Here is a 15,061-nt window from a genome sequence, read left to right as displayed (position 1 = left end):
GGTCCAGTACATGAGTAGTACTGTTGGGGCTCGGTACATGAGTAGTACTGTGGGGACCTGATACATGAGTAGTACTGTGGGGCTCAGTACATGAGTATTACTGTGGAGGCCCGGTACATGAGTAGTACTGTGGGGGCTCAGTACATGAGTAGTACTGTGGGGATCCGATACATGAGTAGTACTGTGGGGGCCTGGTACATGAGTAGTACTATGGGGAACCGATACATGAGTAGTACTGTGGGGGCCCGGTACATGAGCAATACTGTGGGGGTTCGGTACATGAGTAGTACTGTGGGGGCTCAGTACATGAGTAGTACTGTGGGGGTTCGGTACATGAGTAGTACTGTGGGGGCTCAGTACATGAGTAGTACTGTGGGGACCCGATACATGAGTAGTACTGTGGGGGTTCGGTACATGAGTAGTACTGTGGGGGCACGGTACATGAGTAGTACCTTGGAGACCGGCTACATGGGTAGTACTGTGGGGGCCCGGTACATGAGTAGTACTGTGGGGGCTTGGTAGTACTGTGGCGGCCTGGTACATGTGTAGTACTGTGGTGACCCGATACATCAGTAGTACTGTGGGGGCTCGGTACATGAGTAGTACTGTGGAGACCGGCTACATGAGTAGTACTGTGGGGACCCGATACATGAGTAGTACTGTGGGGGTTCGGTACATGAGTAGTACTGTGGGGGCACGGTACATGAGTAGTACCTTGGAGACCGGCTACATGGGTAGTACTGTGGGGGCCCGGTACATGAGTAGTACTGTGGGGGCTTAGTAGTACTGTGGTGGCCTGGTACATGTGTAGTACTGTGGTGACCCGATACATCAGTAGTACTGTGGGGCTCGGTACATGAGTAGTACTGTGGAGACTGGCTACATGGGTAGTATTGTGGGGGCCCGGTACGTGAGTAGTGCTGTGGGGGCTCGGTACATGAGTAGTACTGTGGGGTCCAGTACATGAGTAGTACTGTGGGGGCACGGTACATGAGTAGTACTGTCGTGGCCCGGTACATGTGTAGTACTGTGGGGACCCGATACATCAGTAGTACTGTGGGGGCTCGGCACATGAGTAGTACTGTGGAGACCCGCTACATGAGTAGTACTCTGGGGGCCTGGTACATGAGTAGTACTGTGGGGCTCGGTACATGAGTAGTACTGTGGGGGCCCAGTACATGAGTAGTGCTGTGGGGGCCCGGCACATGAGTAGTACTGTGGGGGCCTGGTACATGAGTAGTACTGTGGGGACCCAATACATCAGTAGTACTGTGGGGGCTCAGTACATGAGTAGTACTGTGGGGGCCCGGTACATGAGTAGTACTCTGGGGGCTCAGTACATGTGTAATACTGTGGGGGCCTGGTACATTAGTAGTGCTGTGGGGGCCTGGCACATGAGTAGTACTGTGGGGGCCTGGTACATGAGTAGTGCAGTGGGGTCCCGGCACATGAGTAGTACTGTGGGGACCTGATACATGAGTAGTACTGTGGGGCTCAGTACATGAGTATTACTGTGGGGGCCCGGTACATGAGTAGTACTGTGGGGGCTCAGTACATGAGTAGTACTGTGGGGATCTGATACATGAGTAGTACTGTGGGGGCCTGGTACATGAGTAGTACTGTGGGGAACCGATACATGAGTAGTACTGTGGGGGCTCGGTACATGAGCAGTACTGTTGGGACCTGATACATGAGTAGTACTGTGGTGGCCCGGTACATGTGTAGTACTGTGGGGACCCGATACATCAGTAGTACTGTGGGGGCTCGGCACATGAGTAGTACTGTGGAGACCCGCTACATGAGTAGTACTGTGGGGGCCCGGTACATGAGTAGTACTGTGGGGACCCGATACATCAGTAGCACTGTGGGGGCTCAGTACATGAGTAGTACTGTGGAGACCCGCTACATGTGTAATACTGTGGGGGCCTGGTACATGAGTAGTACTGTGGGGGCTCGGTACATGTGTAATACTGTGGGGGCCTGGTACATGAGTAGTGCTGTGGGGGCCTGGCACATGAGTAGTACTGTGGGGGCCTGGTACATGAGTAGTGCTGTGGGGGCCCGGCACATGAGTAGTACTGTGGGGGCCTGGTACATGAGTATTACTGTGGGGATCCGATACATGAGTAGTGCTGTGGGGGCATGGTACATGAGTAGTACTGTGGGGACCCGATACATGAGTAGTGCTGTGGGGGCACGGTACATGAGTATTACTATGAGGACCTGATACATGAGTAATACTGTGGGGGCTCGGTACATCAGTAGTACTGTGGGCACCTGATACATGAGCAGTGCTGTCGGGGCTCGGTACATGAGTAGTCCTGTGGGGACCCAATATATGAGTAGTGCTGTGGGGGCTCGGTACATGAGTATTACTGTGAGGACCTGATACATGAGTAATACTGTGGGGGCTCGGTACATCAGTAATACTGCGGGGACCTGATACATGAGTAGTACTGTGGGGGCTCGGTACATGAGTAGTACTGTGGGGTCCAGTACATGAGTAGTACTGTTGGGGCTCGGTATATGAGTAGTACTGTGGGGACCTGATACATGAGTAGTACTGTGGGGGCTCGGTACATGAGTAGTACTGTGGGGTCCAGTACATGAGTAGTACTGTTGGGGCTCGGTACATGAGTAGTACTGTGGGGACCTGATACATGAGTAGTACTGTGGGGCTCAGTACATGAGTATTACTGTGGGGGCCCGGTACATGAGTAGTACTGTGGGGGTTCAGTACATGAGCAGTACTGTGGGGATCTGATACATGAGTAGTACTGTGGGGGCCTGGTACATGAGTAGTACTGTGGGGAACCGATACATGAGTAGTACTGTGGGGGCCCGGTACATGGGCAGTACTGTGGGGGCCCGATACATGAGTAGTACTGTGGGGATCCGATACATGAGTAGTACTGTGGGGGTTTGGTACATGAGTAGTACTGTGGGGGCTCAGTACATGAGTAGTACTGTGGGGACCCGATACATGAGTAGTACTGTGGGGGTTCGGTACATGAGTAGTAATGTGGGGGCATGGTACATGAGTAGTACTGTGGGGACCTGATACATGAGTAGTGCTGTGGGGGCTCGTTACATGAGTAGTACTGTTGGGACCAATACATGGGTAGTGTTGTGGGGGGCTCGGTAAACGAGTAGTATGGCGGGGACCCGATACATGAGTAGTACTGTTGGGGCTCGGTACATGAGTAGTACTGTGGGGACCTGATACATGAGTAGTACTGTGGGGCTCAGTACATGAGTATTACTGTGGGGGCCTGGTACATGAGTAGTACTGTGGGGGCTCAGTAAATGAGTAGTATTGTGGTGATCCGATACATGAGTAGTACTGTGGGGGCCTGGTACATGAGTAGTACTGTGGGGAACCGATACATGAGTAGTACTGTGGGGGCCCAGTACATGAGCAGTACTGTGGGGGCCCGATACATGAGTAGTACTGTGGGGACCCGATACATGTGTAGTACTGTGGGGGTTCGGTACATGAGTAGTACTGTGGGGGCTCAGTACATGAGTAGTACTGTGGGGACCCGATACATGAGTAGTACTGTGGGGGTTCGGTACATGAGTAGTACTGTGGGGGCACGGTACATGAGTAGTACTGTGGGGACCTGATACATGAGTAGTGCTGTGGGGGCTCGTTACATGAGTAGTACTGTTGGGACCAATACATGGGTAGTGTTGTGGGGGGCTCGGTAAATGAGTAGTACGGCGGGGACCCGATACATGAGTAGTACTGTGGGGGCTCGGTACATGAGTAGTACTGTGGGGGCTCAGTACATGAGTAGTACTGTTGGGGCTCGGTACATGAGTAGTACTGTGGAGACCTGATACATGAGTAGTACTGTGGGGGCTCGGTACATGAGTATTACTGTGGGGGCCCGGTACATGAGTAGTACTGTAGGGGCACGATACATGAGTAGTACTGAGGGGACCTGATACATGTTATGTTATGTTATTTTAAAGCTATTTGTACTGCGCACCGTCACCAACGGAATTGGTTCCCAGGCGCTCTGGTGGATCTGTAAACGAGAAGGTGGGATGGGTTAGTAAGGTGAAGAGGGAGTAGGATAGTGAGAGGAGTGGTGTACTGCTGGCAGCTTCAACTCGGTAGACACCGGGTGCTGAGCTTTGGTGCGAGTTTTTGATTGGTGTCAGTCCGCGTGTGCTGTTGGTGCGGCTTATGTGCTGTTGCAGCGTGGTGAAGTGCATGCAGCTTGTTGTGCGAGAGATGGTTGTGTGAGTTTTTTGAGTGAGATAAGTATGCAGAGAGTTTGAGCTTATATTGGTTAGTGGGTTATATGGTATTTAACATGCTAACATTCACAGTTCTCTCTAAGTGTAGCACTTGCTGACCTACATAATTCCGTCTAAGTGTGGCACTCGCTAACCTTCACAATATTATCTAGATACGGCTCAGGCTAATGTTCTCAATTATAAGTGTGACATTTGCTAACATTCAAGTTCCATCTAAGTATGGCAGATGCTAACATTCACAATCCTATCTAGATGCAGAGCAGGCTAATGTTCACAAATCTATCTTAGTATGGGACATGCTAACATTCTCAATTCCTTTTAAGTGTTGCACTTGGTAATCTTCATGAATCCATCTAAGTGTGGCACATACTAACATTGACAATTCCATCTAAGTGTGTCATTGGCTAGCCTTCGTACTTCCATCTAAGTGTAGCGCCTGCTAGAATTCACAATATTATCTAGATACGGCGGAGGCTAATGTTCTCAATTCTAAGTGTTGCGCATGCTAACTTTCAATTTCCATCTAGGTGTGGTAGATGCTAACATTCACAATCCTATCTTGTTACGGCTCAGGCTAATGTTCACAATTCTATCTAAGGGTGGAACATTCTAAAATTCTCAATTCCTTTTAAGTGTTGCGCTTTGTAGTTTTCATAATTCCATCTAAGTGTGGCACATGCTAACATTGACGATGCCATCTAAGTGTGTCATTGGCTAGACTTCAAACTTCCGTCTAAGTGTAGCTCCTGCTAGCATTCACAATATTGTCTGAGTGTGGCACATGTTAGCGTTCACAGTTCTATCAGGATGCAGAACAGGCTAGTGTTCACAGTTTCATCTAAGTGTGGCGCTTGTTGACCTTGACAAGTATGTTAGCATATAGTGCAAGGCAACATCTACAATCCTGTCATGAATAGGTTCGGGCTGGTGGCCACAAATATTTCCAATTATGCCTGGTTTAAGTCTATGGCAGTCTATGTTATGGGAAGGTAAGAAAGAGTTGGGGGGGGGGTTTCTGGAGTAGAGTAATTGCTCTACTCCCCACCCATGCCACACTCACAGTTTTTGTTGGTGTCTGTGTGCTGCTGGCTTCATTGGCTTCCCCTGCGGACACCTGCAGACACGTCTTGGAGCCGCCAATGTAGGAGCTGCCCTTGCCTTGGGGCACTTAGCCACAGGGGCTGCCGGATAGAGGACTGCCCAGGTCAGATCCAGGATCCAATCGGGGCCCAGGGGAGTTCTGGGGAGGCGGGCTTAGCAGGGGAATCTGCCGCCGGTGTTCCAAGGCAGCAAGGGTCATGTTGGGGGTTGCATTGGGGGAAGGTATCGCCATGATGGTGTTATGGAGGGGGGGCTGGGACACCAGAATTCAAAGCGCTTACCTGGAGACCTGGATGGAATGGCCCAGGAAGCGTGTGTGCTCAGGGTTTAGGCCCTTGCAGGCACTGTGCGGATTTGGCCAATGGAGGCCCAGGGAGTTCTCGGGAGGCGGGCCCAGCAGGGGAAGCTGCCGCCGGTGTTCCAAGGCAGCAACGGTCGCAGTGGGGGAAGGCATCGCCATGATGGTGCTATGGAGGGGGGCTGGGGCACCAGAATTCAAAGCGCTTACCTGAAGGCCTTGATGGAATGGCCCAGGAAGTGCGTGTGCCCAGGGTTTAGGCCCTTGCAGGCACGGAGTGGATTTGGCCAATGGAGGCCCGGTGGATGTCTCATGAGTACTACTGTGACCAATACAGGGTGATGGTAGACTCCGGGGTGCCTGATCGCACACTTCAAGTATTTTAATCCCATGCATTCTTCTTTGGTGATATTTTAATGAGCTTTTTGCTCTGTTTACGTCAACAGGAAATGCAGGGCAAGGCCTTTGATGAAATAATGAACTAGGGTATTTCTTTACATCCGCATGCAAACCAAAGCAATTTCTGATGTCAGCCCATGCACATCACGGCTTGGCCTGCATCCGCCATCTTTAAAGGGCTGCCTACGTCACACTCAATATCTGGGCCCGCGCATGAGGGGGCAAATGCTTTGACCCCCGTTAAATGATGAGGAACCACCTGATGGTGAAATGATAAACAGCACCCCAGAAGGCTGTGCCCAGCACGTAGGGGCGATCAATAGCCCCAAAATAGAGCTGAGATGTATCGGAAAGATGGCGGATTTGGCAGATCAAAAAAGCGATGTCTACAAAGGTTGCGCTCAACTACAGTACAATGTAAAGTGAAGGCCACCAGTGCACACCAAGTGCAGTGCAGCCCACACTGGACCACCAGTGCTTGTGTGCCCAAACCAAGCTCAACTAATATCTTACGTTTAGATTTGCGTTCTTAGCCACATAATGAAAAGGTAAAACTAACTACATCTCCATTTCCCCAAGCTCACCCAATGCAATCACACTCCACTTAGTTATGGCCCCTTTCATGCTTATAGGAGAACTCTCTCTAGCATGCACACATCAGCATCAAGGGGAAGGTTCCTCTGACACATCAACATCAAAGGGGAAGGGTCCTCTGACACATCAGCATCAAAGGGGAAGGGTCCTCTGACACATCAGCATCAAAGGGGAAGGGTCCTCTGACACATCAACATCAAAGGGGAAGGGTCCTCTGACACATCAGCATCAAAGGGGAAGGGTCCTCTGAGGTGCAGCAATGTCTCAACACCACAGTCCTAGAACAGCCCACAACAGTCAAGCTCCACACACGCCCTCTGGCACTTCCCTGATATGGCCTGAATGAAATGCAGCTCGGCCCAAACGTGGGTCGGTTCATGCACCTACCCGTTGATGCCCGCCAAGTCTCAAACCACAGGTGGCCTCCAAGACTCATCCACTGTTTGCCCCTCCCTAGTGTAGCCTGCAGGTCATCCCCAGGACTCATCCTACAAACAGTCTATTAAAGAGTGAAAACATCACACAACCAGACTCAGGGGGCTGGTGGTCTCCAAAGAGTGCTTCAGTCCCACCACAACCCGTGTGTAGCCCTTACACTGTTAGGACCACTCCAGAATGGAAACACAAGTCTGCAAATATGATACCAATTGCACAAACAGCCAATATCCTTGTAATGCCACTATTCTGGTCACTCCAATCACTGACCACTAATGGTCCCAGCAGGATCTATGTCCTCAAGCATTTCTTAAGGGTCACTCTGACACCCAGCATGCTCTCCTTTGCTACCCTGCTTGCCCAGATGTTTTCCAGATTACCTAGAATCTCCCTGCACAGTGAAGGAGTGAAGCCCTCACCAGACATTTCATCTGCCACACAAAGCCATAGTTTTCTGCAAGACGCAACCACTGGCTGATATCACCCATAGTTCACAGCGTCTTGTTCATTCAAGAAAAGGCGGACTAATAAATGCACGATCCCTAACAGCACATGGCACAGACATCTGCGAGATTATACTGTCCAACAAATTAGACTTCCTTGCTGTCACAGAGACCTGGCTGCATGAGGCGGCAGGACCCTTATTATCTCTAGCAATCCCAGATGGCTACACCATTCTAAGACAAGACAGAAATAATATGCGAGGCGGCGGTGTAGCCATTATCGCAAAAATTAGCCTAAATATGAGAACCACTGTCATTCCAGACTCCAACTCCTGCGAAGTGTGCACCATCAAGCTCCCACTTCATAATTCACAGACCTTGACCATCTACATATTTACAGGCCCCCGGGCCCGATGGGCACATTTGATGAAGATATCAATTGCCTATTATCCACCACCTTAAAACTTCCACGCAATTACTTATTCTGGGAGATTTTAACTTAGGCTATAACGACCCCTTAGAGAAACATGCCTCCAATGTGGCTAATACCCTCACGGAACTGGGACTAACCCAAAGAATTATGGAACCCACCCACAACAGAGGGAGAACCCTCGACTGGGTAGCAAACTATAACTGCTCTGCAAGCATAACCTCCATTTCCCCACTACTATGGACAGACCATTACCTGGTCACATTTGACCTAGCCACCATCAGGCCACTTCTACATGTAGCCAATATGGCCCCCTCATGCCCGACCAGGAACAAAAAGAGTATCACTAAAGACAAAGTGATCCCGGCCATTCTACCCACCCTGAACCAACTAGATGAGCACCTTAACCCAGAGCTACTTGTGGAAGAGAGTGACAAAATCGTACGTTCCACACTTGACAACATAGCCCCCCTTAAACTCAGACCCAGTAAACCTAAAAACCACCTCAATAAATGGTTCACCCCTGAACTAAAAGACCTCTGCCAACTCAAAAGAAGCTGCGAATCGTCCTGGAAAATCTCACCCACAGAAGAGCACAAAAACAAACTTACCGAAATCTCCTCACACTATAAAAAAGAAATTGTCCTGGCCAAGCGGAATTCTTATAATAAGCGCATAACCACGGCTAACTCAAGCATGAGGGAGTTGTTCTCAATTCTAAAAGAACTAGAGTCACCCACTCCCATCCCTGATATATGTACAAAGGACAAAGCCTGGTGTACGCAGATACAACAAGCTCTGACCAACAAAGTCACCATGCTGTAAAAGAAAATTGGGCTAAGAAAGCTACCCTCAACCCAAACATACTCAACACCAACCCATCTCCACCAGAACAAAATACAACTAACCAATTCAGATTTACTAAAACCTCCATCCTCGAAGTGGAAAAAACGATCCTCTCTCTCAAGCCCTCCAATTGTCAAGGCGACTTGTGCCCAGCACAACTCATAAAATATGCTGCCAGAGAACTCTCGCCCTTCATATCCAAGCTTGTGAATTCCTCATTCACCACAGGCATAGTACCATCCAACCTGAAACAATCATGGGTACTGCCTCTACTAAAAAAACAATCCCTCGACCCCCTCGTCCCCACCAACTACCGCCCCATAACAACAGTCCCCTTTCTACTAAAAATCTTGGACAAGATAGCTAACACCCAAATGCAATAATTTCTAGAACAACACAAGCTCCTAGGAACAAGGCAGTCTGGCTTCCGCCCACAACATGGAACTGAGACTGCGCTCATCGACTTGAAGGCCCAAATTGATGAGCTAAGAGACAAAGGTCAAACAGCACTCCTTCTACTTTTGGATCTCTCGGCCGCGTTCGACCTTGCAGACCACAAAGTCCTCTGTAACCACCTTAACTCTGCAGCTCACTTCTCCAAAGAAGCTATACAATGGATCGAATCTTTCCTGAATCAAAGGACCATGAGGGTGTTCTCCCTCTCAGATGCAGCTGACCCTATCCCCATCCTGTGCGGTGTTCCCCAGGGCTCCTGCATATCTCCAACATTGTACAACATATTTACCAAGCCCCTTTTTGATGATCTGGACCTTCTTGGTATCACCTACACTAACTATGCAGATGATACCCAGATTCTCCTCCCACTTTCCGGGGATTACAACAAGGATTTGGCCTTGGTAAATAGGGTGTACCTCATCATCCAGGCATGGATGGCTACTCATGGTCTATGCCTGAATGATGATAAAACAGAGCTACTCATTCTAGGTACACACTCCACCCTCAAAAAACTAGGCCAGAAATATCACGCCTTTGAAATCGATGGAAACACTATCAACGTTGCCAAGGAAGTGAAGACTCTTGGCTTCTACCTAGATGCCACCCTCTTCTCTGGCCTCAGCCACAGCTTATACATGTAAGCTTATCAGAGCTGGTAAACATTTCATCTCTGATGAGAACTGTCTGATCCTAGCGAGAGCCCTCATCTTATCCAGACTTGATTATTGTAATGCCCTATATATATTGGGGTGAACAAATCCATCCCACATAGAATACAAATTCTACAAAATAATGCCCTGAGAGCAGCTCTTGGCATCCCCAAACGAACCCACATCTCTAAGATAAGGCGAAATAACAAGTGGTTATCGACCCAAGACAAAATCTTACTGAAAGTGGCCACCCTCACTCACAAAGCCCTGAACAACGCGGCGCCTCCATATCTCTCGGATAGATTCATAGAAAGACAATCATCCAGACCCTCCAGAAGCACCTATGCCAATACCCTTATCATCTCAAGATTTAAATTGTCCAAGGCCGGAGGTGCTAGTTTCCCCGTCCGGGCAGCCCAAGTATGGAATTCACTGCCCCAAACTATACGTGCTGAGAAATCCTACCTTAAATTTAGAACCAACTATATCAATCACTTGAAGCAATCGATCAACTAATCAGCAACCCCCACCATCCTCTTGCCTCTATTAGAGATACAGATTGTTTACTACAAATGGCCTTGTACTGCTCTGCCTGATGATACCCACCAGCAAGCAGTATTTAACGGCATATCCTTTATTTAACTTATCGTATATCTCTGTATAATACCTGTATATAATGTACTGTATTGCTGCCTATCCTGTCTATAGTATTTTCATTATGTAAAATGTATCTTGTAACCTTTGTAACCATTGTAAACTTCGCATACCCTTATTGCTGCGCCCGTTTACCCTCGGGTCTGGTGCGCATTAGAAATGCATAAAACTAACAAACAAAACAAAACAATAGTCAACAAGCCCTTAGATCCCAAATCCTCCGATGCCGGCACTGCCCAAGCCTCCACAGGTTCATGGGAGGCAATTCTGGCCCCTCTCTTTCTGCCATTTAAATACTGCACGCTCCCAAGGGAGAACGCACAAGCAAGCTTCATGCAGAGGCACAATTTCAGCCCCATAACATTGGTGGCGGTCCACCATGCCGCTGCCAGCTGGCACAAGGTGACACCAACCTCATTCCCCACCTGAATGCTGCTGGCCATTACCTCGATGCTGGGTCGTACCCATACACTGTTTGAACAGGGTCAGCCAAAGATAAGCAATGGCAAAAGTGTGGCAAGATGAAGTACCTCGAATCCAGATGCCCACATCCACTGGCACCGCTCTCACCACAGATGCATCAAATGCTTAGCCACATTTTCACCAGCTGACCCAACTGTATCTCCGAACACACCAACTTAGTTGCATAAGCCAGCAGACCACCTCAATCACCCCCATGATGACTGGTGGGGTGGGTGTCCATGCACGGCATCAAGACGTAAACCCAAGAAAGCCCCTGCGGCCTTCGGGCCTCTCTGGTCCTGAATAGCAGTGTGTAGTCTCCATCCCCAGGGCCCTCTCACCATGACCAATCCTGGCTCCTCGGAGCAACACCAGCATTTTTCTTTTATAGAACTCCTGAATTTCTTCCCAGGGAAGGGTAGCACTCATTGGGAATCCTGGAAACGCCAGCTGGGCAGTTTCTTCTTTGGAGGGCCGTAAATATTACCCAGTAATGAGCACAAGATACCGAGTTTAACCCAAACCAACCAAGGGAGCTCTGGGGTGTGGCATGGTGTGTTCTCCCCTATAGAAGTATTCAGAATAATGGGACAACATGGTGCATTTTGCACCAGACATTTTGCAAAACATTTGGAATAAAGCCACACAATTCACCATCAGTTCTGGGGAGTAACAAGTGAAAACAATCGTATAGATTCCAGTTATCCAAATATGCACTGCAGAATTTTCCAACCATTTTTCTTGATGTCTGTACCCATAATATATGCCAAGGAAGGGCACACTCTCATGGTTGTGCTGAATATTGCAAGTATTACTACTGTAAGAAGACATGTTCACGTTGCCTATGCACATATATACCAGGAAATTCAGGGTAACAACACACTCATAGTGACTATTCCCAATAATGCCAGTATTGCCACTGTAAAAATACATCTGTATTGGCTTTACCCAATAATGGCAATATTGCTACTGCAATAAGACATGTCCATGCTGACTGTGCTAAGATAGAACAGCATTGTCACTGTAAGAACAAACTTATAATGTTTGTGGTTGATAATGCTAGTACTGACACTGTGGGAATACACTCATGGTGGCTATGCCAATAATGTCACTTGTGCCATTGTAAGTATACAGTTATTTTGGTGTGGCCCAAAGATTTCAGTATTGCCACTGTAACAATAAATTCATGCTCACTTTACCCAATAATTCCAGTATTGCCACTTTCAGAACACAATCATATTGGCTTTGCCTACCTACTAATGCCAGTATTACAACTGTAACAACACATGTGTGTTGATCTTGCCCAATAATGCCAGAATTGCCACTGTAAGAATACATGTTCATTCTGGCAGTGCAGAACATTTCTGTCATTATTCCCTTGTCATTTCACAAAATATGCGAAGGATTGCCATGAAATAACTTTACCGGTGCCAGCCCCATTGAGTCAACCCTCAGCCAACTTCTCCATCACCGACATGGACGACTCCTACCACGCACACATACAGTAAATGAACACAGACACACACACACATATACGCACGCACACATACACACATTCACACAACACTCAAGCAAGCACACACATTTATTTTCCTTAAACTTATTGATATTGAAGAATAGTCCCACGCCTGGTTGCCCGGCTCTGCTGATGTCTTCCATGGCCTGTGCAGCAAACTAAAGCAGGAGGGCAGTCTATTGGCACTTTCCTCCCTTCCAGCATGACTGATAGGAAACGTGAGCAGGACATTTAAATAAACAATTGCAAGGCTTGCAATGGTTCATGCTCCCTTGCGTCCCCTACTGGCTGCAGGTACAAGGCCCTGCAGGCGTGGAAAGTGACCCACACGAGAGCTTGCGGGGCTTCTGTGCCTTGAAGCAGAGAACAATCATTGTGTCATGCACGGTGCTCCCAGAATGCAGTGCTGTGCGAGGCAGAATGAGTGAGGACTTGTGACGCCATTATGCACCGGGTGCCCCCTTTTGCCACACCAGGGATTCTTGTGAAAGCTTCCCATTCCAGAGGATGCCAACTGTCTCTTCCCTTGAGTTGACGTGTTCCTCTTTTTAACTTTCCAGTGTTGGAGGCTAAGCTCTCAAGACGAGAGGGTGCTCCATAGCGGTGCGCAGTATAAATCAACATAACGTCACATAACATGACACATGACTGTTGCCATAACCCCTGACCCCAAATAATATACTCCATTGTGCGGGGCATGAAAGAGGGTGTTAATGGTTAAAATAAATCCGTCTAACAAGGCCACATTGCAAGCCTGCCTGAAAGTGATTTCATTTACATGTGCCCGAGCGCTTCCCCAAAGCACTCAGAGATTAACAAATTTCAATTACAAGCAAGAAAGGCTTCACTAAGTTGTGTGGTTTGGTGGCGTGCCAGGCGGTGACCGTTTAGCGCCGATATCTCACTGTTAGGCAGTTAATGTGACTTACAGTAAAGAACTGTTGGCTTTTCTCTGAAGGGGAGTCTTTCACGGGCCTGCGAGTGCTAAATTATAGATGACATGAACTGAAAATTGCATTCTAATGCCTTGCGCTGTGAAAGACCCAAGTCTCCTGGCTACAGCCAGCAATCCTCATTTATTGCCGCCAGCGCTGCAAATACCTCTGCTGCGCTGAATTAATGTGTGGCGTTTGCGCTCTGGAATCCCTTCTTTTTTTCATAATCACTGGCAGCCTTAATCAGAAAGTCTACAGCCCTATTTAGGTTTCCACTGGACTTGGGCTATGATGCAAATATGTGGACTCCTTTTAACTCCACACCTCTTACTACGCTTGAGGTGAAAAAGTTCAACTATTGATGTGGTGCAGCTGAGAAGTGAAGTGCCTCTTGGCACTGTTTCAGCTTCAATAGAGAACGGACAGGTATGTATGGAAAACATGACTATATGAGACACTTCTGAAGGATGATAAATCTTCCTTGGAGCCTATGGTGAAGTGGCAGTTGATGACCCTGTTGAAGGCCACTGATGTCGAAACATTTGTCGACCCAGACTTTATAGTAGTTAGTAAGGGCTTAGAGATGCATTTAATAGAAAGGTTAGAGGTATCCCGTAAATTGATTAAATGTGTTTATTTTGAGAAGATAAAGAGGTTGGTCTGTTTGTAGATGAAGTAAAGAGATGTGGATTTCAATCTTCCGTTTATTGCGTGCCAAAAAGCGCTATATCCCATAACCCGCTACCCCAACATAGGTGTGCCTGTCAGAGGGGACATGTTCGAATGCACTACACACCATACACCCTTATTGTTACAAGACATGATATGGGGTGCATCCTCAATCTTTAACAGTGTGACCTTTTGTCCCATTGTGCATGTTTCACAAAGGGGAGAGAATGGGGGCAGCTGTCGCACCTGCCCCTTTCACACTGCATACTTGAAGGAGAAACTGCTCTAGATGAGCGGGTCAGCTTGAATATTGGGGGTTCGGAGCAAGCTCTTGCTGGCCAGGCAGGTGTGCACGGTTCCAGTGGTGACATTGGTTTAACTTCGAAAATTCAAAACAAGGTTTAAATCGGTTAAAATCAGAGGAACCCTGCAGAGGCTGAAACCCGCTTCACATTGTCTTCTAATTGGTCTGAGCCCGAGGCATCCTTTAATTCGATTTTCGGTGTTGCGCTGCCCTTGAGGAGCTGGGGTTGCTGTTGGTAGGTTTGTTCAGATGGGAGCAGTCAATGCTGAACTGTTCCTGGGGGCAGGACCAGAACGTTACGCGAATGGCGAGGTCTCCCCTTGCAAGGCACCGGAAGCGGAAATCCTTCCATGCAGCAGTGGCCCTGTTCATTCTCAGTGCAGGAGACGCAACACTTTCCGGCAGCTATTTATTCCAGTCAGATAGGAATCATATTTGAATGCATTCACCCAGAGCAAAGGCCAAATACCAGATTCATATCCTACAAACCAAGTCATAAAACATCCCCCAAAAAAAGCAAAAGAAAAAAGTAGCTAAAAGCTCGAACTAAGTCGCATCAAATGATCCACTTATCAATTTGAGTTGCTCAGAACCGGTTTC

This window comes from Ambystoma mexicanum, chromosome 7p (assembly GCF_040938575.1).
Source record: "Ambystoma mexicanum isolate Mex_15411 chromosome 7p, UKY_AmexF1_1, whole genome shotgun sequence".
Taxonomy (NCBI): domain Eukaryota; kingdom Metazoa; phylum Chordata; class Amphibia; order Caudata; family Ambystomatidae; genus Ambystoma; species Ambystoma mexicanum.
This window is presented reverse-complemented; position numbering follows the sequence as displayed.